This window comes from Protopterus annectens, chromosome 3.part0 (genome assembly GCF_019279795.1).
Source record: "Protopterus annectens isolate FY-2018-M chromosome 3.part0, PAN1.0, whole genome shotgun sequence".
Lineage (NCBI taxonomy): Eukaryota > Metazoa > Chordata > Ceratodontiformes > Protopteridae > Protopterus > Protopterus annectens.
In genome coordinates this window covers 1231083997-1231108289 of record NC_056731.1, presented here as the reverse complement: position 1 = coordinate 1231108289, position 24293 = coordinate 1231083997, and positions in this window count along the sequence as shown.

Here is a 24293-nt window from a genome sequence, read left to right as displayed (position 1 = left end):
GTCTGACAATCCCACTTCTTCTTTGCCAACCACTTTCTCTGTATACTCTCCTGTACTTCCTCATTCCACCACCATGTCTCCTTGTCATCCTTCCTCTGTCCAGATGTCATACCAAGCACATTTCTAGCTGTCTCCCTTACTAGCTCTGCTGTAGTTACCTAGCTATTTGGTAACTTTTCACTGTCACACAGTGCCTGTCTTAACTCATTCCTGAACTCCACCTCACAATTACCCTTTTTTAATTTCCACCATTTGATCTCACAATTACCCTTTTTCAATTTCCACCATTTGATCCTTGGTGCTGCCCTCACACTCCTCCTCCTCTTCTTGATCACCAACGTCATCCTACAAACCACCATCCTATGCTGCTTAACTATACTTTCCCCGGTCACCACTTTACAGTCTCCAATCTCCTTCAAACTGGCCCTCCTACATAAGATATAATCCACCTGTGTGCATCTTTCCCCACTCTTGTATATCACCCTATACTCCTCCGTCTTGTTAAAATACGTATTCACCACAGCCATGTCCATCCTTTTCGCAAAATCCACTACCATCTGACCTTCTGCATTCCTTTGTTTAACACAATACCTACCCATCACATCCTCATCCCCTCTGTTCCCTTCACCAACATGTCCATTGAAATCTGCTCCAATCACCACTCTCTCACCCTTGGGTACAGTCATCACCACTTCATCCAATTCACTCCAAACTTTTTCTTTCTCATCCATTGCACACCCAACTTGTGGAGTATATGCACTGACAACATTCATCATTACACCATCAATTTCCAGCTTCATAAACATCACTCTATCCGACACTCTTTTCACCTCCAAAACACTCTTAGAATACTGTTCCTTCAGAATAACTCCTATGCCATTTCTCCTGCCATCCACACCATGGAAAAACTATTTGAACCCACCTCCGATACACCTAGCCTTACTCCCCTTCCATCTGGTCTCTTACACACACAATATACCAACCTTCCTTCTGTCCATCATATCAGCTAGGTCTCTCCCTATACCAGTCATAATGCCAACATTCAAAGTTCTTTCTGACCCTCACTACCACAGTCCTAGCCTTTCTCCTCTCTTTCTGCCTTCAGCCATGCCTTCCACCTCTTCTCCTCCTTTGGCCAACAGTAGCCCAATTTCTGCCAGCACCCTGTTGGCTAACAGTACTGGTGGCGTTCGTTGTTAACCTGGGCCTTGACTTATCCATAATGGAAATATTTACTGGTGTCCACATGAAATAGCCGTAACATCAATAAAACCTTGAATAAGCAATATAACCTAGATTGTTAATGAATGCTGAATATGTGCTTTAGTTCCAAGGCTAAGTTCAGATTAAAGAAGTTTAAACCAACAGTCAAAAGGCTGACCCAGACTAGAGAAAAGCAAACAGAATTTTTGTTACATAATTCCCAATTCTCTATTATAAGAATTCCTGAAAAAGGTACAGCTCTGCGCTCTAATTGCTAAATGTGCATGTCAATTCAGCAAATGCAGGAATAGCCATCCCATGCCACTCGATATGAGGAATGATAGTAGATCGTACCAAGTAAGCATTCAATAGTAACTGCTACACTGAGATTAAACTTTGGAAGATGGTTGCCAGAAGATGGTGTATAGGAATCCAGACTGTGTTATTACCTTCCAAATGCAATAAAAGCACCTACAGATTACCAAACATAAAAAATGTCATTAAGACTGATGCCAGCTAATGCTATCACATTCCTGAGACAATTTTCTGTTATACTTTCACCATGGTTGGGTTCAAACCAAAATTAGCCCATTCTTATGAGCTGCTGCCTTCTATACTAGTAAAGAAAAAACACAAAGATATGACTGAGACCTGAAACACAAACACACTCAACAACATTTGAAGGGTAAACAACTAATAAAACTGAGAAACATGGAGGAAGGCCATTGCTCTATTGTCTTAATAACTTCTACCTATTTACTCTCTTTGGCTAAGCTAGACATCCTGTCTGAAAGAAAATAGTGAAATATCACAGTGTTATAAGCCCCTAGTCAGGTAGTTCTCTCAAGGTGCATGAAAAAATCTAGCAACCTCCAGGATCTTTAAAAAACTAATTTTATAAACTAAACTTGCCAGACAAACTATATAAGGTGGCAGCCCACTGCAATTAGTTAATTGAGGCACACCCATCTTTGTGCAAGATCACTTGCTGACCTCTTCCAAACTGATTGCTTTTGTTTTTACCCAGTCAAACAACCTCTAAGTGGCGGGACGCTACCACATCCATCCATACCAAAGACCCCAGGAGTTAACTGACCCTAAAAGCACCCTAGTGTATCCAGCATATCAGACTGACCCACACTGGCATCCTGCAGTTTGGGGGTGTGCAATCATGATTATGCTAGCGAGCAGTTCCTTATAGATAGGCCTTTTGCAATCCATGGAGTCACTGTTTCCTTTTTCCCAAGTAATAACTTAGATTTGACCCAAGATTTGGACAGATCCAGAAGCCCCATCATCTTAGTCTATATACTGAGGACCAGTAAATATGCCCAAAATATCTTGGCAGCCTTGTTCAAAGCACAATGAGATATCAAGTAGCAACTGATAAGAAGAGTGGTCAGAGTCTGTCACCTAAAGACATTTTTTTACAAAACTGAAAAAAATAAATGATGGCTGTCCTATTCTTGGCACTGTCTGCCCACGAATTAGATACCACATAGTGGATTACCCTTCCCTAACCCACCAGGACTTAATGAATATTTCTAATGACATGTGTTAATGGAAGTAATTTTCTCATTCAGCCTCTAGTGGTGGTACAATATAAAAGGAGAATGGTTGTTGGACAGCCAGTTTGCCAGGCAAAGAGAGCCTGTATAGGCATCTCTGCAGTGTGTCAATGTACATGTTTGTGTGTGTGTGTGTGTGTGTGTGTGTGTGTGTGTGTGTGTGTGTGTGTGTGTGTGTGTGTGTGTGTGCATGTGTGCGTGTGTGTGTGTGTGTGTGTGTGTGTGTGTGTGTGTGTGTGTGTGTCTGTGTATCTGTGTGCATGTCTGTCTGTGTGTGTGTTGTGTGTGTGTTGTGTGTGTCTGTGTGTCAGTATGTCTATGTGCGCAATGGAATGCATGAGCATATGCATGTGTATGGCTGTGTGTCAGTGTACAACTGCGTGTGTGTGTGTGTGTGTGTGTGTGTGTGTGTGTGTGTGTGTTTATTGTGTGTGTGTATATGTGTGTGTGTGTGTGTGTGTGTGTGTGTGTGTGTGTGTGTGTGTGTGTGTGTGTGTGTGTATGTATGGATCTACCTTACTAGATCAACATGTTAAAACAGCGAAAACGACTTCACCGACGCCAGAAGATCGAAAATGACTTCACCGACGCCAGAAGATTGACAGTGCACAAACACGACACCGCATACACCCGACACATCATACCAACAAACAAAACAAATCCCCTATCCAAAACCCACACACACAACACAAGCACACCAAAATCCTTACAAACCAACACTAACCCATACATACACAACTATCTACAACCCTAACCCAAACCCTTACCCTAAGGTCCGTCACTATCGCACATTCACCTAACCCGCGCCCTAACCCTAACTCACTTATCCCACCCCTACCCCTACAGACCACCAACATCGCACACTTACCTTACTCGCACCCTTACCTAACCCGCGCCCTAACCCTAACTCACTTATCCCACCCCTACCCCTACAGACCGCCAACATCACACACTTACCTTACTCGCACCCTTACCTAACCCGTGCCCTAACCCTAACTCACTTATCCCACCCCTACCCCTACACACCGTCAACATCGCACACTTACCTTACTCGCACCCTAACGTCTGTCACTACTGCATACTTACACATCCTTTCCCCATTGCAGTGTTCTCAGCGTCGGTGTCTTCCTCCGTCAGTCTTCTGCCTTGTCGATTTTCTGGCATCGGTGAAGTCGTTTTTGCTGTTTTGTCGATCTTCTGGCATCGGTGAAGTCATTTTCGCTGTTTTCACATGTCGATCTAGTAAGGTAGATCCGTATGTATATATATATATATATATATATATATATATATATATATATATATATATATATATAGAAAGAGAAAGAGATTTATTTATTTATTTGTGGTGGGACCTGTTTCCTGAAACCCCTCACCTGTCTTGATAAATACAACTAACACTATGGTCACTAAAATAAGGGGGAAGGGGCAAATTCTGGTGAAAGATTTTTTTTCTGTCTAAATACCATGATCTGGAAAGTTTTGGAAAAAAATAAATTATACCAAATAACAGCATTTTTTTTGTTAAACTCTCCCCAATACTTGTTTTAATCATCTTCCAAGATTAACATGAAGACATATGTCTGAGACAATAGTAAACATAAAGGTTAACATTTGATAAGAACATATTAATGTAGTGCACTGTATTAAACTGTGCACCCTTAAACCCATACTGAATAGTCTGCAGCACTTAAAATGTATTTGTCAGCATTGCTTATGAATCAGAAAAAGTCATTCTCTATGAAATATCATGATGATGGCTGAATATCACATTCTACTACTCACATTATACATCCATCATCTGTCAGCATTTTACTTTTGGTAGTTTACTACAATAACCTGGCTAATTATATATATATATTTCTGTAAGTCATAATTAGTACAAACTAACAGTAGGACCTGTATTGCCAATGTGGCCACATGCTTCATTTGTGATATTGTCAAAGTCTCTAGTTTCATTAACATTAGGTATAGCTGTTGTCAGAGGAAAGTGTAAGATTTTAGAGTTTGGATGCTGTACTCTGCCTGATATTGCTGATCTCTGTCTACGTTTTATTTTGAATTTAAGTTTTTCATTTAAGGTTTGGTTACTTTTATTGTTTAATCTTTTTCTTCTATTTTATTTGTTTTGTTTCAAGTTTTCTTTTCTGTTGGAGTTTTAAGAGGTTTTGGCTAAGGTCAGTTAGATAAGTTGGCAAAGAGCTCCCTTGCAAACAGTGAATAACATCAGCAAATTAGTGGGTGGAGCTAAGAAACAGCATTACTCATTTAGCTAGAAATATTTGGAGGCATCTCTATTTATCTGGAGTGCTTGTTTGGCTTGCTTGCTGTACTCTGCCTGAATATCGCTGATCTATGTCTGCATTTTATTTTTCACACCCACCCAACTGTTGTTGTATTCTTAAACTTGGTGGCTTTTGAGTTGCCCCCTCCCTTACTATACAGCTGATTTTAGACACTCCTCCCAGTCTCATCTCATCAGCTCATTCTACTGAGTACAGAGAGATCAGTTGAGAAGGCCCATTCCCTTAGTTTCTTAACCTTGAATTAGCTTCTGCTTCCTCCCTTCCCACTTACCTTAAAAAATGCTCTTTGTTCAGCTTTTTACTGTATTTGTATTTCTTCCTACTTTATTACTTTATTTACCTTTTGCTGCTTGTTCTTAAAAGTGTTCAATTGCATTTGTTCTGCTGCAATTATTACTGCTTGTTAGTAGCCTGATTAAATTGTAGCTGTTATTCTAAGCCTCTTAGTTTTGGTTTAAGCACTTGTGCTTCAGGCCAGTTGTTCTACATAAAGAATGTGTGTTGTCTACACTCTTGTGGCAGGAGAGGTAGCTTACATCCTTCTACCTGGACATTGATGGTTGAAGGCTTATTGCATCTGTTTTTCTAAAAGTGTCTTAGTTCTAGTTTAAGAGCTTGGGCTTCAGGCCAGTTATTTTATATTAAGAAGGATTGTGGGTCTACACTCTTGTGGGAGGAAAGGGTAGCTTCTGTCCTTCTGAGCTGGGAATTGCTGGGTGAAGGCTTATTGTGCCTGTTATTCTAAGTGTCTTTGTTCTGATTTAATCACTTGGGTTCCAAACCAGTTATTTTATATTAGGAGGATTTGTGGTCTAAACTTTTGTGGCAGAAGATTGTAGCCTACAACCTTCTAAGCTAGGAATTGCTGGTTGAAGGCTCGTTATGTCTGTTATTCTGAATGCATCTTAGCTCTGGTTTAAGCACTTGGACTCCATACCAGTTATTTTACATAAGGAGGGTTTGTGGTCTAGAGTCTTGTGACAGGTGATTGTAGCCTACACCCTTCTAAGCTGGGAATTGCTGGTAAAGGCTTATTGTGCCTGTTATTTTAAGTGACTTTGTTCTGGTTTAAGCACTTGGGTTCCAGAACAGTTATTTCAAACTAGTAAGGTTTCTGATCTACATACTTGTGGGAGAATTCTACTGAATTGCTGGTTTATTTAAACTTTTTTTCCTGTTGTGACTGTGATTTTTCTGCACTTTAAATTTCTAGCATTTCTGTATTTTATGGTATAGGCTAGATTCAGGCTTGCTAAATCTAGATTGTTTGGTATCATATGAGCACTAAAACCAACTATTTTACATTAAGAAGGCCCCCTGCACCCTTGTGGCAGAAGTGTGCAGACCAGGACCCATCTGAGTTGGGAATTGCTGGAATAAAGTTCAGTCTTGGGCTTTCCCTCATTTGGTTACTTTGTTTAAAATCATTTAACTTTGTTTGTATTTAAGCATTGTGTTTGCATGGTTTGCAATCAGTTTAGCAGAGCTGCTCAGAGATTGCCGCTGCACTGCGAGCAACTCAGTTGTGCATTGTACAGCATTGACACAGTCTTCTACCTTTAGCCCTCCACAGAATAGCTGCTTTTTCTTACTTTTACAACAAAACCTGGTCCATCTAGCACAATCCCTACTAGTTGCTGCAGTATATACCTGACATAATGGATGGACAGTTTCCTGCCATTTCTCCATCCAGCCTGACTGAAATAGGCATCTTGAGGCAATGTAGCAATTGCCTCATGCATGCTGACAACCGATTACTTCTAAAACAAACAAATACAACATGTGAGAGATGTATCAATACTACAGATTTGGAATCAAATCTCCCACATAACAACAAACCAGATATTAAACAGGTTGTCATCACACACACACTTCACCTCTTGCATATAAACTCACAACACATAAATCCACATAGGCAGAGCTACTCGCTAGAAGCCTACCTTAAGATCAGAGACTTCCCAAGTGCAAACCTTCTGCACACACTGCAGACCCAACATAATCCACTACACATAATAAGTATACACACAAAAGAGTCTCAGACAATAAGCCCCTAAGGCAAAATACCTCAAAACCAAATGTCTTGGTCATAGGTGACTCCAAAGTGAGAATCACACAAGGCTGGACAAGGAGAAGGTCATGGTCAGCTGCATGTCAGGTGCCTGGATCCATCAGATCATGCATCCACTCAAGTCTCTCAACAAGAAGTACCATTATGACTCTGTCATAATCCATGTTGGAGTGAATGATTTGAGACATACTTCAGTGGACTATATGAAGAGAGACATGTCTGAACTCTCAGATTATGTGTCTCATGCGGTTATGTCCCTAGCCCTAAACAGCATTCTACTTTCATCCAGGATGATGCCTCAGTATAAACAAAAAATGATTGACTTCAACAATTGGCTTAGCTGCTGGTGTCAATCCAAGGGGATCCAGTGTCTGTCAGCCTGGAAAGATATGGTCACCTGTTATCTCTTGGCTTTCGGTTACTGGCAAAGGCATTTGCCTCCCCCATAGTGTCTTTTTTAAGCAATATCATAACAACAAAATTCCTAACATAAAAAAATCCACTAGAGACAAACTCAGGGTTATTCTGCTTAATGCTAGGAGTCTAAATTGGAGAATGCACTCAATGGAAACACTCCTTAGCTTGGAAGATATCAATCTCTGTGTCACAGAGACATGATTCAAGGACAGACAGCACCCCAGCCATGGAAGGTTACAATGCCTTCCACACATTTAGACCTCAAAACGAGCAAGAAAGAACCAACAGCAGATGTGTATCCATCTTCATTAAAGACAAATACAGCTCAAACCTGGTCAAACAGTACGACTCCCTAGAGTTACTCCAAGTCCAGCTAACTGTAGGTAAACCCTCCTTCATTATCATTGTTAGCTATATGTCCCCCACCATGGGCCATGAGAACCACTACGCCTACCTGGACCTACTTGAGTCACTCCTGGACTTTGTTAATACAAATGTTCTAGAGCAGATAGTCTGCACCCACACAAGGGGCTTGAATATACTAGACTTAGTACTAACCAACATAGGGGTGTCTGTACTACCTCCTGTGTGATGCTCTCCCTGGTAATGTCTGACCATAAACCAGTCTTGTTTGAAGTAATGATCATACCTGCCCCCCCAGAGCAAAAATTTTCTCACAAGCAAAAGGTAGCCTCTTAATCAGTGGCATAAATAGTTCCCAACCCCCTACTACCACTATCAACAATGACTCCTATAAAGAGATATAGTCAAATGCCCTGCATAAACACCTATACAAATATATAGAGCGGGCTGTACCTGAACGGATCAAACCAATGTCCTCACAGAAAAACAAGCCACCCTGATGGACATCAAGCATAAATAGGTTATACAACAAGAGGAAGACAATAATGTCTAAGAACAAGAGGGAACTGACTCAGCAGAGGAAGGATACCCTTCACAGCTTGAACAAATTAGAAGCTACTTACATCTCTTGAAAAGTACTCTAAAGAAAATTGCAAAGCTAAATTAACATCCTTCATTAAGGATAATCACAAGGCATTCTTTACCTATGTCAGAAATCTAAAAGCGAAGGCCCAACTTTGTGCCAAACTAGCAGTGGATGGTAGAACTAATAGTAATCCTGAAGACATTGCCAACCTGCTAGTAGACAGATTTGGTGCAAACTTCACCCCCCTATCCCAATCAGACATACCCCAAAGCATACCTGTCACCAATCCTTTACCTAGCATCTCCAAAGGTCAGGTCATAACCACATTTCCATGGCCAAATACACAGGCTCTATGAGACTGAATAACATCCCTGGCTGCCTACCAAATGGTCTAAAACAGGACCTAGTGGAACCACTTGGCACTCTCTTCAACCACAGTCTAAGTACTGGCTTTGTCCCAGCAGAGTGGAAAACAGCAACAATAATTCTCTTGCACAAATGGGGTCCATCAACCGACCTTGGGGACTATAGACCCATAAGCCTAACTAGCCTTACCTGCAAGGCCATGGAGAGAATCATCATGGACCTTATCAACAATGACATAGGTGATCTTCAAACTCATGACCCGGCCCAATTTGTCTTTGTTAAGGGTAGATCATGCTTATTAAACCTGTTGGACTCCTTCAAGAATATCACCAAAGCCCTTGGTGAAGGCAAAACAATACATACAGCTTATCTTGACTTAGCCAAGGCTTTTTAAACTATCCCAACTCAGACATCATTGAGAAACTCACCCAGCTGGGAATTAACCCATATGTCACTAGATGGGTAGCCAATTGGCTCACTGACAGAATGCATACAGTCAAAGTTGGGGATTCCACCTCTACCAGCAGATCAGTTACCAGTGGTGTACCACAAAGATATGTGCTGGGCCATCTACTGTTTGGAATCTATTTCTCAGAAGTCCAGGTGAAAATAGATGGCCTGTGGCTTACCACGTTTGCAGATGCCTGCAAACTCTGAGCAATCATTGAGTCCTCCAATGATAACGACATCCTACATAAAGGGCTTACACTGAAAAATACTGGTGCCAAAGCCACAAACTTAAACTAAACACAAAAAATGCATTAACATCCATTTTGGCAAAGGGGAAGTTCCTGAAAATTAAAGTATTAACAGTACCCCTTAGCTGAAACCCTGTGGTGAGAGACATGTGAGAGACATGTTGATAGTAACCTTAACTTTGATCACTATGTCTTCACAGTGATAAGGAAGGCTTTTATGTTGCACATCTCATAGGTAAGGGCATCATATCTAGAGATAAAGATGTTATAACTCCCCAGTATTTATCCCTCATCAGACCACTGAGTACAATACTCTCTTCTGTATGTACCTCATCAGACACCTGCAGCAGCTGCAGCAGCTGGAAACACCTCAGCTCTCTCACCAAGAAAATTTGGGGCCTTCAACACATGCCCTACATGGACAGACTGAAGGCCCTGTCACTGTACTCTGTATATTATAGGCAGTCTTGGACCTTGCGCTAATGGAAATGGTGTACATCCACTAGTCAAATGGGACAAGATTCACTCACTCTAGGGATCTTAACTTAGCCTGCAACATTAACTAGACATGCTCATGAGACAGATATGTCTCACAGAGATTACCACTCTTCTGGAACAAACTCCCAATTCATGTAAAACCGAGCTTCTCAATTACCCTATTTAAGCGTAACTTAGACAACTGGATGGGAGACTATAAATTTACCCCAGAGGTGTCACCTATGTCCCTATTGGATAAGGACAGTTGGTGCTGATCTTAGACTTGCTCTGCAGATATAGACCATACAACATGGTCAATAAGGGAACAAGGGTTTAACATGGCTAGGCTTATAAAGGCCCTAGGGTCAATAGCCTAGTAACCTCCTATCATCCTATGAACCTATGCATGTGAGTATGGGTTGAATTGTAAGGTTTCATTAGATGGCAAATTATTTATTTATTTATTTTTTTTTATGCAAAGATAACGGAAGACGCAGTGCCATTATAAACATTAATTGAAATAAGATGCAGTAAGCTAAGTGGACATTTCATAGTTTGAGAAGTAGAGGGATACAGGTTACTTGAAAAAGAGATACAGAGAGAGAGAGAGAGACTAAGTGGAGAAAGATGGTGCACAGATTACAGAACATAGAGAGAAGGTCTTTCTATCAATGCATCAAAGACTGAGTGGATTAAAGTAATTCAGAGTAAGAAGGATGTGGATAATTGCTTTAAGTATGTTTGTTTGCCGGGAAGGGGTAGGGCTCAATTTCAAACTAACCGATAGACATACAACAGTATTTTTGAAAGTGTTATGATAAAAGGTGCATCCCAACCTCTGCACTATTTATTGGAGGAATACACAGATTTCGTGACAAGAAGTATAGTTCTTGAGTTTTGTATCATAGATTTTAATGCATACTAGAAGTACAGGAACCACAAACAAAATAGTAGAGACAAGTAACTGGATTGGAAGTGCCATGTTACTGTCATTTACATTTCCCTGTGTTCCTCTTATTACAGTAGTTTAGTTAAATGTACTGTAAATTAAGCTAATGACTCATTTTAGTGCTTATTGTCTTAAAATGATGCAAGAAGTAATTACTACAATGCAGGGACTTTCTTGGAAAATATAGCAATAAATTTCAGAAAGCATTTAAAGTAACACCCCCGGATTCACAAATCCTCTGTGTAAGACTAAATAAGTCTTACTCGGAGGCTGCAGTTGAACGGTATGACATCAGCGTGCCATGAATATTCATGAGGGCATGCTGACCCAACTGCAAGTCTAACACGGACCATGCAGGAAAACAGGGGGCATGTCCGACTGCCGAGTAGTCTAAATGTGCACTCCCCTGCAAGTGTCCAAATTGCAAAATGTAAACACAAAAGAGCGAGTCCACTCAAACGTCCATGTACCCAGCACCGCACTCCCTGACACTGTAAACCCCTAGCACAGTTATAAAAAGTAAAACATTATTTTTTTTTCTAATTCCCGAAATAGCTGCCCGTATTTGCGCGTGTATGAGCGGGTGTGCCCATTGCTTAGCTGCAGTTAACAATCCCGTCATGGAAGAGCATAAGAAGGAATGTTTATGCAAGCTACACCAAATAGCAATAGCATAATGGTAGAGTGTTCGCACAAAGAGGAGGCATTCACGGTTTGAGTCCCACCACTCCCCTTCCTATTTATGTTTTAAATCAGTTATATGAAATAATACCCGACATATATGATTACAATTTTACTAAAAAGCAGTGAAATGGCCTATGTATCAGTGAACAAAATATATATTTATAAAGGATCCTGATATATAATTGCCCGCAGTTAAGCAGTGCTTTACCCAGCGCACTGTAGCTGCCCATAGCTAAATAGCACTTTACCCAGTGCACTGCAGTTGCCCATAGCTAAATAGCGCTTTACCCAGTGCAATGTAGTTGCCCATAGCTAAATAGCACTTTACCCAGCACAATGTAGTTGCCCATAGCTAAATAGCGCTTTACCCAGTACAATGTAGTTGCCCATAGCTAAATAGCGCTTTACCCAGAGCAATCGGTTTGCGCGGAGATGTGCGCCGTGCCAACCAGCACACCGAAAGGCAACGTGGAGCAACGTAGAGCAAAGTTGCTTAAACACAGCCACACCCCCTAGCCTGTCTGGACAGTAGTAAAATAAAATGAAATGACAAGGTTCGAACCTAGGACTCTTTGAATCATAATCAAAGTACTGAACCACTAAGCCATGACAGCTTAGGATAAACAGCCACTGTTAACATACATATACTCATAAATGGTAGATTAACCATTACTAAGCAGGTCAGCAGTCAGCCAAGAATTTTCAAACACGGCCAATCACAAAAAAGTGCAGGAAATCCAGCATATTTAAGCCGCATAGGCGGGAATACTCACCAAAACTGATTGTAGCTCACATCTACAGTTAGAATGGCTGGTGCTGGAGAGGGTACACACTTCCGAGCACAATGTTGGGGCATCAAGGTGTTGAAATACATGGTTTGGCTCCTTGTCCACTGTCATGAGTCAAGACTCCTGCAGGGCCAGTTCCAAGAGACGGAGTACAAGGCAGAGTCTTGGAACCAGTTAGCTCATGACCTCACCAGTGTCACAGGCATTCCTCGGACTGGTGAGCAGGTCCATCACCACCATGCAGACCTGAAGAGATGAAAGCAGGATCTACTGAACCAATGGATACATGAGGCCCATGGGATGCAAGATGCCCCACAACTGAGTAGGTAGCCATGGAATGCAGTATGTAAGAAATGATAATTGATTCTGTATAATGGATAGGTATGTCTCAATATCCCATCATTTACTTCACAGCTGCAGGTGACCGTGCTGCGAATCAGCAAGCCTATGCAAATAGGCTGCTAAGGCTGAGCCACCAGGCAGATTAGTGATTATTCTGCATGTATTGTTATATAAAATAGGGGAGAGAGCATGAAAGAAAGTGTTGTAGTCCAATAATACAGCCATAAAATGCCCTGAATAAGTCCTCTGCATGTACTGTTATATGAAATAAGTCAGAGAGCCAGAAAAAGAGCGTAGTAACCCATTAAGAAAGGTAAAATATGTCCAGAATAATATCTCTGCAGGTACTGTCATATAAAATAAGTGCGGGAGCTTGAAAAAGAGTGTTCTAACTTATTAATAAAGGTATAATATGTCTTGAATATGTCTTCCATATGCACTGTAATATCAAATAAAGAAATGAGCCTGTGGAAAAGTGTGTAATGTAATTAATAAAGGTATAAAACCTGGAATGTGTCTGTGTCACTTACTTTGAAATGTTGTTGTATCCTTGCATTATACAAATAGTACTGTTTTAATAAGTGCTGGCAACACACAGTTGGGCAGTCGCATCTAAAGTGGGTGATGGAAGTGCTAGTAGCTGTGAAGCATACATACAGTCCTCAACAGTCAGTTACTGGCTGGCATGCATAAGTAAATCTGGCACATGAGTAGCTTGTTAATTTGTTCCCCAGAAATGTGAGTGTGCTACAAGAAATGCAGGGTTCTGTACAAATTGAACTGAAAATGTCATGTGAACACATCCAGATAAGTAGATAAAGAAATATAAATTCAACAATAAATATGTAGCAGTAACATCTGCATCTTGGACAGTTAGTATGTCAGATATAGGTCAGGTATATAATGAACTAGCCAAACCCATTACACAACCTAATGCATGTTGCCAAGTGTAATAATACATGTAGGGGATATACACCTGCAGTCAGTAGGAATGTAGTGTAGACTAAAAGTACTTATAAGATATTAATTGAGGTTTCTTTCTACATCCTACTGTATGTGCATAAACAATCAATTCCACAACTCAAAAGGGATGTGTAATCTCAAAACATTTGTTGGGACATATGTCCTATTGTTCTATACATATCTGCATTCACTTTGATGCATGTGCCCTATTCAAACACCACAATCATGGTGGCCTGTTGACACCAATCATTCCTGCATGCTGTTGGAATGTCCACTGTTGTTGAATTTATGCATGTGTTATGCTTGCTGTTCAACTGTTGGAACCTTGGTGAGTTGGGTTAATGGGAATATTACTGCCTGCTGTTACAACTAATTTGGAGTGCTGTTGTTTATGTTGTTGTAATTAAACACACCTAATCACAGAACGTATGGGAAGGCTGGTCCCAGCGGACCCACCTGTCCCTCCTCAGCTGGCGAGTGCACCTGGCACTAGCAGGTCCGGTGCCCAGCCCGGGCTCCCCTCCTCCATTGGTCCTGTGCCACCTTTGGATGGAAGTGCTGCAGGAGATGGGGATCATCCCCCCGTGCAAGCATGGGTGGAGAAGGGCCACCTGTCACCCTTCGAAGGGTCTGGGTTGTGGTGCGTAGGGAGATCCAGCATTCAGTCGCTGATCCCCTATGCCAGCTCGAGGCGAGAGGGGCATGTCTCACGAGTGAGCCTGCCCATCCTACTCAGCCCCCAGCACAGCCACCCTCGGGGCTGTGAAGGTGCAGTGGTGACTGCCCATGGGTGGGGATCTCAGTTCCACTGTTACCATCTGTGGGCTCATGGGCTTGAGATTTCCAAACATCCATCCCCGTTAATTGTGTTCACCCACCCCATGTGTCATACACCGCCCGTGTATGCATCTTGTCTGTCTTGTCTGTTTACCTCCCCAACCTACCTCCCAAAATATACCTACATCCTCAACCTCACTTTCCACTCTCACCTGAAAAAAAAAGGGGCAGTCTGTACCCACAAAAAAATTACGCCCCATACATAGCTGCCCATTTTGTACACATGTCCGCTGGACATGTAAACTGATAATTATAATTGGCAATACAACATACTTTGTTGTCCTCACCCCTCTCCCAGGGGTGGAAGGTTTGAAATTCCACTCCAAATTTCTTGCATATGCACAGCTGTTGCTGGTAAAGAAATGGGCAGCTATGGACCTTCCCTACACCCGTCATGCACATCCTGAGCTTGTTTTCCTATTGTCTTTCCCTCTTTGTGTCCCCTTTTTCACCACTTTCCTATCACCCCATTTTCTTTTCTTTCAAAGAAATTAGCAAGGGGGTTAGCAGGAGTAAGCACTTTTAAGCAGTAGTAAGCGGGTTTAAGCGAGTGTGCATAAGTGTGTGCTTAGCTAAGCATTGCTAGGCATTGCACAAACCCACGCAAACCCGCTTACAACTGCTTAAAAGTGCTTTAGTCACTCTATGTCAGGGCCCTTGTTCTGCTCAGCAGCAAAATAAAATACCTCTGCCGTTTTCAAACACCAGACCATTGACACAACAGACTGCATGAATTACCACTAAGCCACAACAGATATACAATAACCTGGTGCTGAAATAAATATATCATGCATTTCAATGACTGAATGTAAAGGATAAATAGGAAGGCCACAACACAAAGCTTGTTTTGTGGATCTTTACCAGCAATTGTTGTGAAATGCATTACATGAGTGTGATATGAGAAGCAGCCATTCTAGCAGCAGAGGCACTTTACAACCCCCACGCAGTATCATAGCAGGACAAGCAGTGGAAAATCTGATTAGGGCAGAGGCCATACTACCCAACTGTGACTACTTAACAGGGATGTCCCTGATTGTGAAACATATTGAAGATGTGTCCCTCTGAATCCCTCTGAAAAGTACTGACATCGGTCAGAAAGGTGGGGTATTACACAATGAATACTGACAATAATAACAGTAGACACTGCTTGTACTTCATAAAAGGAGTACGTATCTAAATGCACTGCTTCACACAAGTCTAGACTTTTACTGTCTCTATTATGTGTAAGGTGTACCTCACATTTAACTACCTATCCCTGACTCCATGCAAAGATGTATCTGAGTGTTTCATAGGCCTGGCAGAGGCACAAACACACAGGCATAGCAGCTATCCTGCTGTTACACACACTGCAAATAGCTGTGGTAGGACTTCCACAAGCATACCCTTATGTAGGAGTACAACACAGAAATACCAAAGGATGTAGCCATGTACTGGTAGCAACTGACTGTAACAATGCCATTGTACTAGTGATGAGAACTCCTGTGGGTTGCACAGACAAAGAATAACAGTGTAACATTTGACTACCATCTGGATAGATTCACAGTTGGGAACTATGCAGACAGACCACCTGCCTTGATAAACCAACAAGTAAACACCAATCCTTTAAGTCCAGTAAGATAATATTCACACAATAATGCATAATGGTCTCTGTATGTCAGCACCCACCCACCCACACACACTTTAAATACACTTGTGTGTTTAGGGTCTACCAAGAATTTAGATAGGCATACACAGTACTGGAATTGCCCAGTTATCCTGTGAACCCTGTGCTAATGTCAACAATAAAACCACAAACCCTGCAGAAGTGCCTACATTCATATTCACAGTATAACAGTTCACAAACAGTTCATGTGCCAAAAGAATACTTCTCAGTAACTACATTTGTATGGCAGTTAATTATATGAGTGGAAAAGAAACTACATAGCCACATAAATGTTGTGTAAGTATTTGTAGGGGTGAGTTAAACTCTACACTGATAGCTCTGTACTGCAAGTGGCAACAGTCAGGCCAGAGTACAATATGTACATCACTGTCTACACCTCTAGCTTCAGATATAAGAAGTATACCAACCTTCTGACTTACACAACAGTGTCCACAGCAAACAAGCATGGGCCCCACTCTGGAAATCTGAAAGGGCTACGCCTACATATCTTAGCAATTTATAGCATTGGGTTGCTATGACAGTGAGTACTGCAATTACCACACAGCAGGCTGTATGCATTTACCAAATGCTGGGCACCAATTGGTGCAGAGGGCATCACATGCACATGCCCAGATAACTATAAAAGCAGATTGTACTTGCTATCCCCACATGCAATCATTACATTGCACATGTCAGCAACTACTGACAAACTTTTTTTTACTGAATAAAGAAACCTTACTTAAGTAAATATTATATTTACTTCTTTAAAAATTAAATATATTAATTAAGAAAAAAAAAACGTAATTAATAACCAATAATAACTAATAAGTAAAAAACTTTACTTAATAAAAAAAAAAAACTTTGAAAAGCATACACAGACGGACCTGACAGTGAGTAACAGGTATGTAACAGATTTGTAGCTACCAGCAAGTAGTAGATGTTTATGAATAGTACTGTACATACTCAGAAACATGCATAAGTGGCAGCAGTAGGTATGTATGCAGTGATGCCATGCATAACTACTGCCATGGACAAATGAGTGTGCAGCTGTGTGCAGTGGGACATAAATGTGACATATGTATCTCAGCATTATATGTCGAACATCTGAACATGTTATCGATGGTCTGTACAGTACTGCATATAATGGCAGTTTGGGGGAGTAGTGAAAACAACTATATAAACTTGGATGTGACAGAGTAAGACATGCATGATAGTAACATAATTTGTAGCTCAGCATTGGCAACTGCTGTACCAGGCTAGTATAGTAGTGTTATCATTTGCAGCTGTATATTCTCCCTGTACTATTACTGTATGCACACATGTGACAACCGTCCATGTTGTAGCAAGGCCCAGCAGGTCATCCGTGAGGTGTACGGACTTACAACAGTGTGGACCCTGTGTGTGTATGCACACACATATGGAGAGATATGTATGCTTCTGATAAATTAGCATCTGAACATGTGCATAGAGCAAGGGACATACTGCAACTGTTTGGGAAGGGTGGACAATTACATGTTGTTGCAGGTTGTTATGTGCATTTTTATATGTAGGTGGTAGTGTGTGGCAAACAAGACAGCATACTGTGCTGGTATATGACATGTGGTGTTTAAACACCGTGGGTATGATTCCTCAGGTTTTAGTCTTCCAGATAGGGGGTCCTGCTAAAGGTGCATGGGCTGAGAATACCTTCTATGCATTCTGCACAAGACTGTGCAATATCATTACATAACTGCATCCCTCTCAACCTTTGCATAATTGGTATTCCCACCATGAAAGGTGGACTGTGTATGTGCCTATATGTATTTCTATATGTACACCAATGGATGTTCATATATATGCCCAAGCTCAATGTTGTAAACGTATTTCCATCCCTCATGTTAAAAACCCTGTACCCATGAACTACCACATAGGTGGTAGTCTACTCAACACCGAAAGTGTGATGAGAGACTATGGAACAAAGGTGGACAGTAGTGTCCCTATTGATAATCATAGTGCCCCACTAATCATGTAAACTGAGTAAGGTCCACATGTCAACAGAAATGGCGTGTCATCCATGGAATACGAGGTCAGTGTTCCACTGTACTCATCAGTCATAACACCTATCATAGAGTACATTGGCCCTGTCGGTATGTACCTCAGAAGACATCCACAGCAACAGTAGATGCCAGACACATACCTCACAAAGAGTATTACCGGACTCAAACAGATGCCCCATGCAGACTGTCCTACAAAACCACAGCTACACAGTGTCACATACCACCTACCCAGAGGCAACCTCTGCCTAACATACAAAGCTATGCCAAATCCACAGGTGTTGGACATGCTCCATATATACAGATTACACTCCATACAAGCTACACACTGTACTGATCTAAACCCTGTAACGTGAAAACGCAGAACATGCTGGAGTGGTACATTATCATCTCAGACACATACAATACTCTGGAACTAACCACCTATCAATAGCAAATGAAGGTCCTCATTAGCAGTTGTCATGAATAATCATGATGACTGGGTTTGAGATAGGAAACACAACCCAGGAGTCACCACTGTGGCTCTGCATGACAGGGGCACATGAACCTACATTTCATGGGTGTGGAAGGGCAGACTACCATATGGCTATGCTTCCATAGGCCCTACGGATAATAGCCTTTTAGCTACCTAGGACCCGATGCACACACGCATGTACTTGTTGCATTACTTTCTATGTGAGGTTGACTGGGTGTGATGGTGAATGTGTAGGTGAATGTGTCAAAGTTGTATATATGTGTGATAGCCTAGTGTGAAACCGTGTATATCATGGTATGTAGTGTTGTAGCTCAAATCCCAGCAAAGGATACGTATGCTATTGCTAGGCAGGAAAAGCAGTAAGGCATATGGTGTGATGTAGTCCCATGGTGTTGACCGGAGTGTGCCATTGTAGGCCTAAGCAGTACATGTATGCTTATTGATTGGTAGCACTAGTGAATACAAATCCTGTATGAACAGTAGTACTACCTGAAGCTGTAGGCCTAAACAGCATAGTATGGTTTACATCCACATTGCTTGGACACACTGTTTTGTTTGTTATCTGTAGTCCTCACACATTACAAACCTCAGGCATGAAGTTTTGTAGGTGCTGACACACAGTACTGTATGTTACACAGGTAAAACTGATCTGGGTTGCCATACCTATGTGTCCTGTAGGTATGTCTGATGTGTGTGTGGGTATGCCTGTAACATGGCCTTGGTGGTATGTGTGTCACAGGATATATGTGCATATCTAGCAACATGTGTAGTGTATTACAGCAGTATACCACCTATAGTGATGAATGTGCACATTTGTTACTGAGGGGTTTGCTATCAACAAGTAGCGTGGTGTACTGATAGTACTTAAACTGTACTTAACATTCATTTCAATGGATGACAAATGTCTGCATGCATTAGCTTCATACACATCCCCTGTGGCTAGGTGGTGCATTGTATCACATAGAGTGTGCCATGTACTGTTCTATAGTCTTACATACTGGATCCACTTTGTTGCTGTGCAGAACATGTTTTGGAATATAGTATGTACCACGCACTGTCAGGCAATTGTGGGCAGAACAGTCCTATGTGGTATGAAAGGCGTGTATCTACTGACAGCCAATAGGTTGCTATATATGGCATTTCACTGATGTCTGTACTTTAGCATGTTAAGTGTGCCACATGACATGCTCACAATGACTGTTTTATTGTCTTACAGGAACAACAGGAAGCCTGCCTATTCCCCTAAGGAGGTCATCTATGATGCCTTGGTACAGCATTACAACTTGCTGTTCTCCAGATCTAGCCAGGACCACTGCACTGTAGCAGGATGTTGTCCGTCGGGTGAATGATGTAGGCATGCATAACCGGAGTTATGAGCAGGTACGCCATCACTGTAGTGATTTAATCAGACATGTCCTGCAGCATGCCTCCGATGTCCATAGACAACAGCTTGCCACAGGTGGCGGTGAATCAACACCCCCCCCTCACCACAGTGGAAGAGCTGCTCCTCAGTGTGGTGTCTCCTGGACAAGCAGTACAACAGACATGCGTCATCATGGAGGTCGGAGTCACCCAGCACATAGATAAAGAGCGTGCAGGTAACATGGCATATTGGTGGACTACTGTTAGATCAATTGTTAGAACATGCATTTACCAGATGTGTACTGTGTATTCAGAAGATGTGGAGCCTGGTGTCATGCAATACTGATAATTGGGAACATAATTTGTATGCCTGTGACTGTCACCTCTTGTACTACTGTGGAAATGCAAACACACAGCAGCAATACCATAGTTGTTGACACTGACAAACTGTCTCATATCCTTGTAGGTCCCTCTGGTGTGATAGCAAAACAGCACACCCATGCTGGTGAGTGTTCTACATTTAATATAGCATATAACATGTGCATGTCATAGGAGACCTGTAGGCCATATACACATGTAAAACACCTACACATAATGCATGCTCTGCATGTTCTCTGTGGGACTATGCACATCCCATTAACATGAGTATCCATCTCAAACACATGCAATACACAGAGCATCCCAACCAATTATGGTACACTGTAGTGGACATTGTATAGGCAGTCAGTACACATGCACACAACATACACCACTTTGGCATATGCAGTTAGTGTTAATTTGATACACATGGCGTATGTAGACACCTGCTGTAAGGTCATACTCCAGTATCCCAAATGTCAACAACACAGCACACACACTATACCTGGGGGTAGAGGACTATCATGGGGCGGTGTGACATGCTTCAACACACAACACATTCATGTGAGGCAATGCTCACTATTGAACACCTTACATACCCATGTAGCATCTGGCTGTGAAATGGTTAATGTAGCCAAATTGGTGCAGGTCAGGTACAGCAAGATAGTTGCCAGTGTGACATACATTACTGGCCTTGGTTGACCACATGATGCTTCCTGATGATGGCTCATGGTACTACACTACATCCAGTTACAGTATCTACAGTACTACACATTGCATTCATTGCTATAAACCTGACAGTTGTGTGCACCCGGCCATGGTATGTATACCTATGAGTGATGGTGCACAGGACATTGGAAAGTGTTCCAGACTTGCACACCAATGTTGTGCCCATGTACACATTGTGTTCCAGGGTGAGGCCAATCACTGAACAACACGCATTCATCAAAGACATTTATACTGTTAGCAACAAGTACTCTCCACACTTGCACTGCATGCTGTTGATCAACACACATCATGCATGCTGACACGTGTGATAGGACTCTTTGGCTTGTGATACTGTACTGCACCATCAACCACTAATGGATATGTTCCGTATTGCTGTTGGTGTGTGTTTGTGTGTGTCTCAACTTGACTGAGTAATGTATGTGTGCATGTGTTCATGTGTTCCTGTGTGCATGTGTGCATGTGTACATGTGTGCATGTGTGCATGTGTACGTGTGTATGTCTGCATGTGTGCATGTGTACATGTGTACATGTGTGCATATGTGCATGTGTGCATGTGCGCTAACATCCTGTACAGATTGTGAAGTGTGTTTCCTGTCTTCCTCTCACAGGTGCTGAGGTATTGGATGAGTGCAGCAGGGAACCGTAGGTCACTGCCACAAATAGTGGGCATGATGACACATGTGTAGTGGCACAGGCAGGTTTGTCAGGGTCTGTCGTTGGTCTGCTAATCGACAGTACACAGCTGTCCACCCCATCTATGCGCACATTCATACTGCCGATACATCTCTCAACACCAATGGCCTTAGCGGAGGAACAGCATACAGCAGGCACCGACCAGGATAGTGTGGTATCTATTGCACATGCAACCCCACACAGCAGCCATACCAGGACACCTGGAATGGTACCACATAGGCATATGTCCAGGGGTGCTCGTGGGAGCACTGCTGGTCATAATGCCCCTGGCAGACGTGTCCCCACAGGTCTCACAACCTCAGCAATGTTCCGGTCTGTAATGCAGGCACAGGCATGTATGGAACGGTACACCAGGCAGGGACTAAGGGCACAGAGGGCTCACAACACCACTATCAATGACAGTATCAGTGACCTTGCTGGTGCCATCCGTAATTACACCAAGGTCATTGATAGACGTTGGGGAGAGAAACTAGATGTCCTCCGCAATGTAATGTCCATGTGCCAGGACAGTGCAAGACGGCTGAGACGTGGACGTGGACGTATGCCAGCAACATCATCAGCTGGCACTCATCGCGGACGACACACAAGTCTCAGCCGCTCCTGTAGTGGCAGTACCAGCCCCAGCAATGTTGGGGCTGGGCTGTCAATAGACCGTCCTAGACGACCATGTGCATGTGGCTCTGGCCAGTCTCAGCAGGGACATGGGTCCAGCCAGCATCCCTATGCTTCTGACGATAGTACCCAGTCTGGCTTGGTACCTGATACTGTTGGTGGCACCCCTGGCAGGCACAGGTACTGTGTCCATGACCGGAGACAGTGAGCTGTACAGCATGGCAGGTACAGTCCGTGGCTGTCCCACAATCACCCGTATGTGGCAGACACAAGGTGGAACTGTGTGCATGCAGACACACACACATAAACCAAACACCTAGGGCTAACACATACACACACATTACACCAACATTGACCCATACTGTACTGTTGTCCCTCACACACACACACACACACACACACACACACACACACACACACACACACACACACACACACGTCGATTGGATGGGTCATTGTCGGGCTCTGGCAAACCAATGACACACCCTGTGCATATGATGAAACTGTGCCACCTCCTGTCATCTGTGACAATGATGCAGGAACAGGCTTACATGGTGCTGATGCACAGGGTGACCTAATAGCAGTGTATCAATGTTAGCATGTTGTCAAAAGCAAGGTGTACTGCTATCCTTGCAGTTATATCTGAGCAGGTATGATGCATTAAAGCTATGATTATCAATGTAGTATTGTTTACACCAGTGTTAATTCCAATACTGTATCATCCATCCATGTGCCACTTGGCTGATGTGTGCAGTACTGGCAGCATGTGTTGGTGAGTGGATGGTACGTGTGTGATGTGTGCAATACAGATTTGCAGGTGTACATTTGTGAACATGGTGGAGGTGCACCATCTGCATGTATGTGCATAGTGGACACATGGGAAAGGTGACATGCCCTGTATTACACAGTGTTAACACTTCATATTTCCTATTGGTGGCCAGTATGCATTTTACTACACATATGTTACAACTTGGGTACACGTGTGTATGACATTATTTGCCACTATGCTGTGGGTGATACTGTTTATATCGGTCATTGTTTTGCATACTGGTAGTATACATAACCTCAACAGCCTGACTTTACCCAATCGTTAGCTGATGTCTTGACAACTGACACACAAATGTAGGATACACAGTAGCATTTGAGTCATTCCGGTACTATACTATACCAGTAACCAGTGGTTTTGGCCGCCACACATTCCTGGAACCACTCCTGTTTGGCATGTAGACGTCCCAGGTACAAGCAAACACACTAGAAATATCTCTGTCCAGATCTGGTAATGCATACAGTGACCTACAATGCATTCTCCAGATGAGACACTTATCCTCCACAAGTGTATCATACAGACATATAACTGTTGACCAACACATGCTGTAAAGCTATAAGCCAACTATAGCATAGTCATCTACATTTACAATACATAGTATCCTGACAGTACCACATTGTTAGTAGCCCACAACATGTAGCAGGGGTACAAATGTGTACATACAGCCACATGTTATGTCATCTGTCCTTTGGTATTCACATTTCCAAAGGTATGCTGATGTCCCTCGGTGAATCACATAAGCATGAAGGGGTCTGTATGCATATCCACGGAGGTGTTGTACACCTGTAATGAATGGCCATTATTGACAGACTGTGTTGTGTTTGAACATGTCTGACATATACCCCAGGCATGAACCCTCACTCACACTATTCTATAGAAATTGTCATGGGTGTGTGTGACACAGATGACCTAGGCCACAGATCACTACAGTAGCTGGCCTTGACACATA